General features: G+C 39.6%; 1 protein-coding gene across 19 annotated transcripts in view; it reads right to left on the reverse strand.

Moving 5' to 3' along the window:
* MLLT10 (MLLT10 histone lysine methyltransferase DOT1L cofactor) overlaps positions 1–12,699 on the reverse strand; it is a 248,150-nt gene that overhangs the window by 225,589 nt on the left and 9,862 nt on the right. For 2 of the 19 annotated variants that reach the window (XM_077896863.1, XM_077896861.1), the window contains exon 1: positions 2,627–2,811. The exons of the other annotated variants lie outside the window; for them this stretch is intronic. The gene's annotated coding sequence lies outside the window, so the exon portion shown is untranslated. Of the gene's footprint in view, positions 1–2,626; positions 2,812–12,699 lie in introns of those variants that run through there. 19 annotated transcript variants of the gene reach the window in all.

Genomic DNA, 12,699 nt, shown 5'->3' on the forward strand with positions numbered 1-12,699 from the left:
AAATCTTAAAAAATAAAAAAATAAAAATCCCACATACAAATAATACCAATTTCATTGTCCTGTTCAGAAGGTAAAACATATTCCTTCATATAAAGTACCTTAGAGGGATGCCTGTGTGGCTCAGAGGTTGGGCTCCTGCCTTCGGCTCAGGTCATGATCCTGGAAATCCAGGAGTGAGTCCTGCATTGGGCTCCCTGTGAGGAGCCTGCTTCTCCCTCTGCCTATGTCTCTGCCTCTGTGTGTGTGTGTGTGTATCTCTCATGAATAAATAAATAAATCTTTAAAAAAAAGAAAAAAAAGCACCTGAGAGTATTGGACACATAAGCAGAACTCCATGCTATTCTGCAGAGGAAGAAACTGCAGCTTAGAAGATAAACCTGCCCAGTCACAGATCTACTCCATCTAACTTCAAGCCTGTGATCTTAACCTTACTACTATACTGCCTGATGTCTATGAGCAAAATTATGGATTTTTTTTCTCTACTTATCTTCTTTTCCCCAATTATCCAAAAATAAGCATGCCTGCACTTAGTATACAAAAATAAGAGCCAATTTTCTTAAGATGGAAAATAACAGTTTGCACTTGGGACTTAGAGAACAGAAAAGCACTGATGACATCTGAGAGTAGTAACACACAGAAAGTCATCTTTTGGAGTTATTTGTCTGCTCCTAGCTATGTAGGAGATAGAGTAGAGAAAGTGGTAATAAGAGAGGTGGCGACCATACAGAGAAAAAACAGCTTACATCTTGTTAGGGCAACTACAATCCCTACTTGGCTCTAGAACAATACTAGAATTTTCTTTCTTTCTTTTACTTAGGTAATCTCTACACCCAACGTGGGGCTCGAACTCATGACCCTGAAATCAAGAGTTGCATGCTCTTTCAACTGAGCCAGCCAGATGCCCAATACCATAATTTTCTAACCCTACTCCATAACTGCAGATGTAGACTTTTTAAAGTAAATTCTGCACCAATGTGGGGCTCAAGCTCACAATCCTGAGATCAAGAATTGCATGCTCTGCCAACCAAGCTAGTCAGGTGCCCCTAGACTTTTATTATTGCTGGGTACAAGGAGGTTGGGGACCAGTGTTTCCCCAGCCATACTCCACACATAAATTAAATGTGTCAAGGATGCCTGGCCAGCTCAGTCAATACAGCATGTAACTTGGGGTCATGAGTTCAAGCCCCATGCAAAGAGATTACTTAAAAAAAAGTGTCACTGTAAAATACAATCCTTTGGCTCCACCAACAGTTAAGAAACACTACAGAAGTTGGAAATGACAACCATATTTGTTTTGTAGGAGATAATCTTCAAACAGAAGTGGACTGTACTAAAAAGGAGAGAAGAAAAGGGAGAAGTCTGCTATATGTGTAATGTGCTACAGTTTACCAAAAAAAGAGGAATAAAAATAAGAATCTATATATTTAAAGCATCACATATATAAATTAGGAAAATGAATAAAAAACAGTAACAATTGGAAGTTTAAAAGCAAACCTAGGCAAATAAGAGGTTTAGAAGGAAAACCTCACTGTTTATCTTTTGTGTTATCTATTTTTTTAATTTTATTTTTAAGTGATCTCTACACCCAGTGTGGGGCTTAAACTCACAACCCCAACATCAAGAGTCTCACATTCCACCAACTGAGCCAGCCAGGCACATCTACTGTTTATCTTTTTTTTTTTTTTTTTTAAAGATTTTATTTCTTTGAAAGAGAATCTAAGGTGGGGGGAGAGGACAGAAGGAGAAGCAGATTCCCCACTGAGCAGGAAGCCCAATGCAGGGTTTGATCCAGGACCCTGATATCATGACCTAAACCAAAGTCAGATGCTTACCTGACTGAGCTATCCAGCTGCCCTGTTGTTTATTTTATTAAACTTTTGAAACATGTCAGTATGTCACCTTACCAAAAACTAAGTTGATTTAAGCTGTTATAATAATCTCAACAAAACACTAAAGCTTAAATTATGCCAGTGACTACCTGTAGAGAAATCAAATTTAAGATCCGTAGGATATCTTAATAGACATATCCAGAAGGTAATTGCAAACATGGATCTGAAGGAATAAAACTTTTCAGGTAATATTGATGCTTAGAAGATCCCCAAGCATGCATCCTAAGTTTTCATAGGGTAAAGTAATCAAATAAATAAGCCAGAAAAACATCACGTAACTTAAATTTTAAAGAAGGAAGTAATACCAAACAGGAAATCAAAAGGAAATGTTTAAAGAGGTAAGAGAAGAAAGCAACTTCCCAAAAGTCATGAGAAAAGAGAGTTGCAATGGAGAGATCATAGTTTTTGCAATGGCACTAGTGATCAGAGAGCAATGGAGTGATCATAGCTTTAAATGCTGAAACTGGATCGAATAGAATGAAAACTGAAAAAATACTGGATTTGCCCCCTGACTTTAACATCAAAATCAATAGCGGTGGACTTAAGAGCCAAATGTAACGGTATCAAAGGCGTTTGTGGTATCTTATGCGTTTATTTACAGCCAAACACATTTTTCAGAAAAGGATTTGAGGCAGCCTACAAATAAACAACCTGTATTATAACAACAAAAAATAGAAAAATGAACATTCAAAGTCAATATGAAGGACATCCCCCTGATTTAGGGAAACTGCTCTTACCCCTGACTCCAACTATGTAGTTCTAGTGAGGGTTGCCATTCATAGTACCCTCCCCACTCCAGCCACAGGGATGGTGGGTACATGATCCAAGACAGGCCAATCAGAGTCCTTCCCAGGATTCTTCAAAAGAGCCCCTTCTTCTGGTAGAAGGGGCTGGGAAGATGAGAGCCAAGAGCTGCCAGCAGTCATGGTTCCAGCCTCATGAAGTAGAGAGTCTGTAGTATGAGAGAATGAAATCAACACGCAGAGAAACAGAGATAAGAGGTGAAGTCCTACACCCCAAAGGAGGAGGAGGAAGAACCAAATATACTAATAATCAGATTAATATTACTGATGTAACTAAAGACCAGATTTGGTTCTGGGCTGCCTGGTAGCCAGAACAAAAAGAAAAATAGAATGTGTATCAGTGAGCTATCAAAAAGGAGGAAATATACCAAGATCCTCGAGGGAGTCAATTTTCCTGACACGTTATTAAGTTATTAAAAGAACTTATTGTACATAGACTTCTATGTAAGGGTCACTGAAAGACAAAAATGGACAACTGTCCATGATGAGATTATAGTAAATGCAGATTTCATAGGCTATTGCTTTAAAAGACAACTAAGTTGTATTTCAATCATTATGCAAACTAAGAGGCTAGACTATTATAGACAAGTGAAGTGGAGTTATCAACTACAGTTTTATTCTTCCAGGAAGCTTGCTAGTGAAGAGAAAAGACAAAAAAATGAAAGGTGAAAAATACAAAGGGAAAGTAGAATTCATGGGAAAATTCAAAAATGTCTGTGAAGTAGTGGAGGAAAAAAATCAAGTAGAAAGAACACACGAAAACATAAAACAAGACCCTGGGAGAAATGGTAAAAGACCACATCACAAGCACAGATAGTTCTACTTAAAAATTACCTCCTCTCCTTCCTAGAACTCCAGGAAATGAGATAAAAGGACATAAAGCTACAAACAGAAAAAGAACATAAGAGAAGACAACAGCTATAAAATTTTGGAAGCTACAAGGGAGACAAGTAGTAAATGACTCAACAAATCAGAAAAGGTTGCTGTAGTAAGATAAGCCCCAAAGCAATAGATCTTAGATTACATAGCACTAGCAACTGGAAGAACTTTAGGTACCAAGCAACAGAGACAAGGGAGTGACAAATGCACATAGCAGTATATATATCCAAAAGGAATGTGTTCAGGTGAAGCTAACAACAGGAGAGACAGGATATACTCTGGAAAACAACCACGTTCCCCGCTAATCTCCTCAACTACCCCCAATCCTGGAAAACTGCAGAAAGGGTAAACAAGGAAATTTGAATTCAGGGATACCAAGCATAGCTGAGGAAACGGGTACCATACCAAACATGAAGAATTAACTGAAAACCTAACTCTGTATAGAGAAATTCCAGCAAACATCTGGCTCAAAGAATACTGGTAACCAGGTTAGTCAATCCCAAAAAGATGACTGGAATATTTCCCTCTCAATACACTAACCAGCTGGTGGTCTCCTAATAAAAGAATCCGCTCAGATCACCTATAAGGAAGCCAACTTGCAACAATCCCTGCCACACACACAGAACTTCCAATCAACTCATTACAAGTTTGTCTTTAATTCAAATAGGTGCCTAAGAGTCACCACCTTTTTAATAAACAAGGTCTCCAGCAAGACAATGATACAAATGAATTCTGACTGAGGAAAAAAGTCCCAGGAGCAGACGAAAACTTCAGAAAACTGAAATAAAACAAAACAAAACAAAACAAAACCCCTCTGACTAATATCCTCACAGTTAAGAGAAAAATTGCATCCAAAAGATATTCCATGGGACGCCTGGGTAGCTCAGTGGTTGAGAGTCAGCCTTCAGTTCAGAGCATGATTCCAGGGTCCAGGATAGAGTCCTACATCGGGCTTCTTGCGGGGAGCCTGCTTCTCCCTCTGCCTATGTCTCTGTCTCTGTGTATATCTCTCATTAATAAATAAAATCTTTTTAAAAAAAATAAAAAAATAAAGACATTATCCCATACTCATGCAATGGAAGAACAGGTATTATTAAAATGTCCTTACAACCCAAAGCAGGTTGCAATCCCTAACAAAACACAAACATTATTCACATAAGTACAATAAAACTAAAATTTGTGGGGCACCTGGGTGGCTGAGTGGTTGAGCATCTACCTTTAGCTCAGGTCATGATCCTGGGGTCCTGGGATCGAGGTCCACATCGAGCTCCCCACAGGATCCTGCTTCTCCCTCTACCTGTTTCTGCCTCTGTCTCTCTCATGAATAAATAAGTAAAAAAATGTTTTAAGGGATCCCTGGGTGGCGCAGCGGTTTAGCGCCTGTCTTTGGCCCAGGGCGCGATCCTGGAGACCCGGGATCAAATCCCACGTCGGACTCCCGGTGCATGGAGCCTGCTTCTCCCTCTGCCTATGTCTCTGCCTCTCTCTCTCTCTCTCTCTGTGTGTGACTATCATAAATAAATAAAAATTTAAAAAAAAAAAAAAAAAACTTTAAAAAAAAAAAAAAGTTTTAAAAACATTAGGGGAGGGGATCCCTGGGTGGCGCACCGTTTTGGCGCCTGCCTTTGGCCCAGGGCGCGATCCTGGAGACCCGGGATCGAGTCCCACGTCGGGCTCCGGTGCATGGAGCCTGCTTCTCCCTCTGCCTGTGTCTCTGCCTCTCTCTCTCTCTCTGTGTGACTATCATAAATAAATAAAAAATTTAAAAAAAAAAAAAAAAAAAAACATTAGGGGAGATCCCTGGATGGCTCAGCGGTTGAGCGTCTGCCTTTGGCCCACGGCATGGTCCTGGGGTCCCCGGATCGAGTCCTACATCGGGCTCCCTACATGAAGCCTGCTTCTCCAGACTCTGACTGTGTCTCTGGCTCTCTCTCTCTCTCTCTCTCTCTGTTTTTAAATAAAATCTTAAAAAAAAAAAATACCCTAAAATTTGTATGGAACCACCAAAGACTCCAAATGGTCAAAGCAATCATGAGAAAGAAGACCAACGCTGGAGGTATCACAAGCCCAGATTTCAAGATATACTATACTATAATAATCAAAACGGTATGGTACTGGCACAAAAACAAACCCATAGATCAGTGGAAGAGAATTGAGAGCTCAGAAATAACCCCACACTTTTATGGTCAATTAATCTGGAACAAAAGAAGCAAGAATGTACAATGGAGAAAAGACCGCCTCTTCAACAAATGGTACTGGGAAAACTAGATCACTTTCTTAGTCGCACACATAAATAAATTCAGAGGCACCTGGGTGGCTCAGTGGTTTGAGCATCTGTCTTTGGCTCAGCTAGTGATCCCAGGGGTCCTGGGATCAAGCCCCACATCAGGATCCCCACAAGGAGCCTGCTTTTCCCTCTGCCTATGTCTCTGCCTGTCTCTCTTATGAATAAATAAAATCATAACAAAAAAAAAAGCCCTCAAAAATGGATTAAAGACCTAAAATGTTTGACAGGAAACCAGAAAACTCCTAGAAGAAAACACTAGCAGTTTAATATCTTTGACATAAACCATCGAAACATTTTTCTAGATATGTCTCCTCAGGCAAGGGAAACAAAAGCAAAAATAAACCACTGGGACTACATCAAAATAAAACAATTTTGCACAGCAAAAGAAACCCTCAACAAAATGAAAAGGCAACTCATTGAATGGGAGAAAATCTCTGCAAATGATCTGATAAGTGATTAATATCCAAAATAAATAAAGAGGGCAGCCCAGGTGGCTCAGCAGTTTAGCGCCGCCTTTAGCCCAGGGCATGATCTTTGAGACCCAGGATCAAGTCCCACGTCGAGCTCCCTGCATGGAGCCTGCTTCTCCCTCTGCCTCTGTCTCTGCCTCTCTCTCTGTCTCTCGTAAATAAATAAATAAAATCTTTAAAAAACAATTTTTTAAGTAAACTTTAGAAAACAATAGCTGCTTATACATTCCTTTCAGAAATATTCATGTAACTACCAGAAGAGCTAAAATGTAACAACCAAAAAGAGATTGCTTTGGGGGAATGAGATGAATATTCAAGAATCGAGAAGCAAGGTTCTATTTTGTTTGTGTGAGAGAAGTTTTAGTTAATACCTGACTTTGACTATGCATTTACCACTTTAATAAACATTGAAATTAAATCTAAAACTAAAAAAAAAAAAAAAAAAAAAGGAACAAATAGATACAATATGCTGGGCAAGATATCAATATACTCCTAGGATTTAATTTCCCTTACTAGTTGCATAGGTAGGTTAGAAAAGGATACAAACAAGTATTAAGCACTTACTTGTCAGCCATTATTTTAGGCTTTTCTCATACTAAAAGAAGAATCAAGAGAGACAACAGAAATTGGCCACTTACTATTTTATCTATAATGTTAAGCACTACATGTTAACTTTCTAAAAGTACCTTTTAAAGCTATAAGAATTTAATGTACTATGAGAAATTTAAAGGCAAATATTAGATATGATTCATCAATAGGAGAAAAATGCTAACATATGTTTACCTCTGAAGACACTCTATTTAAAATATATAAGCTAAGGAGCTTGTACAGAAATAAAGTTATATATGCAATTTTGAAACTATACCTGCCTTCCTGTACTCCGAAATCAACAATAAATAAATTTGAAAACAATTTTAATTATGTAGATAAAGGTTAATCTCCAGGTGGCAGAAATAAAAAAGAAAAGCTAGGGACACCTGGGTGGCTCAGCAGTTGAGCTGGGTCCCACATCAGGCTCCCTGCATGGAGCCTGCTTCTCTGCCTCTCTCTGTGTCTCTCATGAATAAATAAATAAAATCTTAAAAAAAAAAAAAAAAGCTAAAAGAATTAACATTAGTTGAATCTGAGGTAGTCAATGACAGTATCAGATCTAATATATACCCTATAGATTGGAGTTGACTATGACACAAGCACAGACCCTAGACACGCAACAACAAAAAAAAGTTCTAACTGGGTTCCCTGCATAAGGACAGGAGCTGTTAAGGGCCTTTTTTTACACAACCAAATAGGAATCATAGAAAAACATGGCCTAGACCAAAGAAGCACTGAAGTGAGATGCTGGTTCTGGACATGAGTAAAGGAGTCACTCTAATAAAACCAGAAACTCTGGGCAGCCCCGGTGGCCCAGCAGTTTAGCGCTGCCTTCAGCCCGGGATGTGATCCTGGAGACCTGGGATGGAGTCCCACAGTGGGGTCCCTGCGTGGAGCCTGCTTCTTCCTCTGCCTGTGTCTCTGCCTCTCTCTCTGGGTGTCTCTCATGAATAAATAAAATCTTTAAAAAAAATAAAACCAGAAACTCAAGCCTATGGAGCCCAAAATCCATTATCAAAAGGGTACCCACGTCAAGAAACAAACTTAATAATCACTCTGGAGGAGGACTCCTGGGTAGCTCAGTGGTTAAGCATCTGCCTTTGGCTCAGGGCGTGATCCCGGGGTCCTGGGATCAAGTCTTGCATCAGGCTCCCCAAAGGAAGCCTTGCTTCTCCCTCTGCCTATGTCTCTGCCTCCTTCTCTGTGTCTCTCATGAATAAATAAAGTATTTTTTAAAATCAGTCTGGAGCAGTGAACTCCAGTAGGCAAACTCTGACAGAGTCTGATTTAAGTTGGGAATCCAACTTAAATCCATTCTACCATTCTCGCCTCTTAACAAAATGCCAATTTTATTCAGCTGACCCATATTTTGAAGTCTAATAATTAAAAGCCAGTAAAATTAAGCATAATTTGTTGACTAGGACTTCAGGAAAACTTAAGAGAAGTCAGCTGGGAAGGAAACCACTTTTAACTCTACCATCTCCCCACTTCTGCCAAGAACTTCTTTCTGTAGGTCACAATGACTGCAGTTCCATCTGCCATGTTCTGACTGTGCAACAACCCTGAAAATGAAAACCAGGTGCTAAGGTTGGTATAAGAGGAGGACAGAAAAAGCCTGACCCCTAATAATGTTACAGAGTTGCCAAAAAAGCTTTTAAAAGTCTTTTGAACTCCTTTTAAATGAAAGAATTTGTAAATTTGTAAAGTCCTATTTGCAGAAGCTACTGTAATCTAGTCTGTCTTAGGGGCCAAACATGGTTCTTCAGAAACAGCAAATGCACAAATTCCCCATAGAAACATCTTTCCTATATTCCCAGAAGAACAGGAATCCACAGAGAACAACTCCTGAGGAATAGCTCATAGCCAAAAATTACAAAGTATCTGAAGATGTCTACCACCAGAGTTAACAAAACAAATGAAAGATCCAAAATCTCTGAGAAGTATTAAAATAAGTATTTTTTAAGTGAGTTCTATGCCGAAATGTGGGACTTGAATTCACGACTGTGAGATCAAGAGTTACATGCCCTGGGCAGCCCGGGTGGCTCAGCAATTTAGCTCCACCTTCGGCCCAAGGCATGATCCTGGAGACCTGGGATCAAGTCCCACATCAGGCTCCCAGCATGGAGCCTGCTTCTCCCTCTGCCTGTGTCTCTGCCCCTCTCTCTCTCTCTCTCTCTCTCTCTCTCTCTCATGAATAATTTTTTTTTTTAAAGAGTCACATGCCCTAATGACTGTCCCAGCCAGATGCCCCTAAAAGAAGTATGTTTTAAATGTTCAAATACTAAAAGGATTATAATCCATAAGGCAATAACAACAAAACACTATGGAAAAAAAGCAAATTGAAAAATAAACTAGAAACCGTAGATATGGTTTACTAAAAAAAAAACTTCACTAACTGAATAAGCATAAATTTTAAGACAAAAATTTAAGACTAATTTAAAGACAAAATTTAAGATTGAAGAGACAGCAGCCCCGGTGGCTCAGCAGTTTGGCGCAGCCTTCAGCCCAGCGTGTGATCCTGGAGACCCAGGATCTAATCCCATATCGGGCTCCCTGCATGGACCCTGCTTCTCCCTCTGCCTGTGTCTCTGCGCCTCCCTCCCTCCCTCTCTCTCTCTCTCTCTCTGTCTCTCATGAATAAATAAATAAAATATAAAAAAAAAACTGAAGAGATTATCTATAATGGAAAAATAAAATAGAAAATACGAAAAATTAAGACATGAAGAAAAGAACAAGAATCCCAAGCATATACCTAAATAACAGATCCAGAAGAGAATCAAATGGGAAGGTGATAACTGAAGAAGGAGCAGAAAATTTTCCAAGATAGAAAAAAACATGGAGTCTACAGAATGAAAAAGCAAATCAATTCTGAAGAAGGATGAACAGTCAACAGATGTTCTATTTACCACAATTAGATACCAAAAGGCAAACTAGAATAAAACCTTTACTTACAGGAAAACCACTATTACTCTAGAATTCAAACTACCATACAAGAGAGTGAACTAATAACATTCTTAGACATAAAAGGACATATAGCTTACTTAACTATTTACTAGACAGACGCTGGAAGGAAACCCTAGAACTGTGCATTAATTACCAAAAAAAAAAAAAAAAAAGGAAAAAGCAGCAAGAAAAACAAAAAACTAAGTTGAGTAAAACTTCAGTAATGTAACATCTAAATTACAAAAACCTATTAAAAAAACACAGATTAAAAAAAAAAAAAAAAAACACAGATTGGGGCACCTGAGTGGCTCAGTCAGTTGGGCATCTGCCTTCACCTCGGGTCATGATCCCCAGAGTCCTGGCATCAAGTCCCACATCAGGCTCCCCCCGCAGGGAGCCTGCTTCTTCCTCTGCCTATGTCTTAAATAAATTTTTAAAATCCTTAAAATGGGCAGCCCGGGTGGCTCAGCGGTTTAGCGCTGCCTTCAGCCCAGGGCCTGATCCTGGAGACCTGGGATCAAGTCCCGCATCTGGCTCCCTGCATGGAGCCTGCTTCTCCCTCTGCCTGTGTCTTTCCCCCCCGCCCCCCTCTGTCTCTCTAATGAATAAATAAAATCTTTAAAATAAAATCCTTAAAAAAGGGACGCCTGAGTGGCTCAGCAGTTGAGCGTCTGCCTTCAGCTCAGGGCATAATCATGGGTCCAGGGATCAAGTCCTGCAGTGGGCTCCAGGATTTTTTTTAAATCTAAAAAAATTAAATTTAAAAATTAAAAAAAAATTAAACACACACAACTACTAATTTGAGAGATTAAAAGTAAGGTGGAACTTGGGACACCTGATGGCTCAGTTGGTCAAGCATCTGAGGGATCCCTCACACAACTGTAAAGTCAAAAAATCCTCAATCAGGGATCCCTGGGTGGAGCAGTAGTTTGGCGCCTGCCTTTGGCCCAGGGCGCAATCCTGGAGACCCGGGATCAAGTCCCACATCGGGCTCCCGGTGCATGGAGCCTGCTTCTCCCTCTGCCTATGTCTCTGCCTCTCTCTCTCTCTGTGTGACTATCATAAATAAATAAAAATTTTTTTAAAAAATCCTAAATCAAGGACAGTCTGTATTATACCTCCCTTATAATATATGGAATCTAGAAAAACCAATCTCATAAAAACAGAGAACAGTGGTGGTTGCCAGAAGCACTGGATGGTTCATGGAAACGGGGTGAGATGGTCAATCAAATGGTAAAATCTTCCAGTTATACAGTAAGTTTTAGGAACGGAATATACAGTATGGTAACTATAGTCAACAAAACTGTATTGTGTAAATGAAAGTTGCTAAATCCTTTTAAGTTTTGTGTGTATGTGTGTGTGTGTGTGTGTTCAAGTAAGCTTACACCCAAATGAAATGGCACTTGTACTCACAACCCTGAAATGACAAGTCCTATGCTCTACCAACTGGGCCAGCCATACGCCCCAAGAATAAATCTTCAAGGTTCTGATCAAAAGAAAAGAAAACTGGGGATCCCTGGGTGGTGCAGCAGTTTGGCGCCTGCCTTTGGTCCAGGGCGCGATCCTGGAGACCCGGGATCGAATCCCACGTCGGGCTCCCGGTGCATGGAGCCTGCTTCTCCCTCTGCCTATGTCTCTGCCTCTCTCTCTCTCTCTGGGTGTGTGACTATCATAAATAAATAAAAATTTAAAAAAAAGAAAAAAGAAAATTGCAGGGGCCCCTGGGTGGCTCAGGTGGTTGTTAACTTCCTTTGGCTCAGGTCATGATCCTGGGGTCCTGGGATCAAGCCTTATGTTGGGCTCAGAGGGAACCCTGCTTTTCCCTCTGCCCTGCCCGTCCTCCCCACCCCACCCCACCCCACCCCGTTCCTTCTCTAATAAATAAAATCTTAAAAAAAAAAAAAAAAAAAGGAAATTTGCAAGTATGTGAGGTGATAGACGTTAACTTAAACTCACTGTGGTAATCATTTTGAAAGATATATGTATATATCTCTCAAATCATTACATTGTATACCTTAAATCAATACAATGTTATAGGGCAATTATATCCCAAAGAAACTGCAAAAAACAAAAGGGGGGGGTCAGGGGGAGAGAGATGGTCCCAAAAGACACTAAAAGGATAATGGATGACTCAGACTAGGGAGAGTATAAAAAGTATTTCAACTTAATTTTTTTATTTATTATTTTAAGGAAGGCAAGATTTGAAGTAAATATGAAGAATCCACCTTAGTTCATTCTGGGTGGAGAATATGTTCTATATTCATAACTATAATATATTAATGTATCTTTACTTCATAAAATTAAATGTAAATACATAATTATTATAATTAAGTTTATAGTCTAGATGGTTTTATAGATTTACAATGACTTTTTTGCATTACATATCTTCATTAAGCAAAAATTAAAAAATTAAATGTGCGGGACGCCTGGGTAGCTCAGTGGTTGAGCATCTGCCTTTGACTCAGGGCGTGATCCCAGGGTCCTGGGATAGAGTCCCACACTGGACTCCCTGCATGGAGCCTGCTTCTCCCTCTGCCTGTGTCTCTGCCTCTCTCTCTCTCTCTCATGAATAATAAAATCTTTAAAAAAAAAAAAAAGTATCATCCTAGGTCAATCCCTAAAATCTTGATTTACATTACCTCCAGCAGTTCTTTCCTGACAATGTTAAGAAGCCAGGAAGAACTAAAATTTTAAAAGGCAGAACAGTAGGAAAAAGTTACATCTCACTTCCTGTATAAAATAGCCTTCATTTAGAGCTAGAATAGCGATACCTAAATAACGCAAATTCTTAACGGGCTTTTGGCCATTTTATTTTTTTGCACAATAAACTCTCATCA

This window comes from Canis aureus, chromosome 5 (assembly GCF_053574225.1).
Source record: "Canis aureus isolate CA01 chromosome 5, VMU_Caureus_v.1.0, whole genome shotgun sequence".
Lineage (NCBI taxonomy): Eukaryota > Metazoa > Chordata > Mammalia > Carnivora > Canidae > Canis > Canis aureus.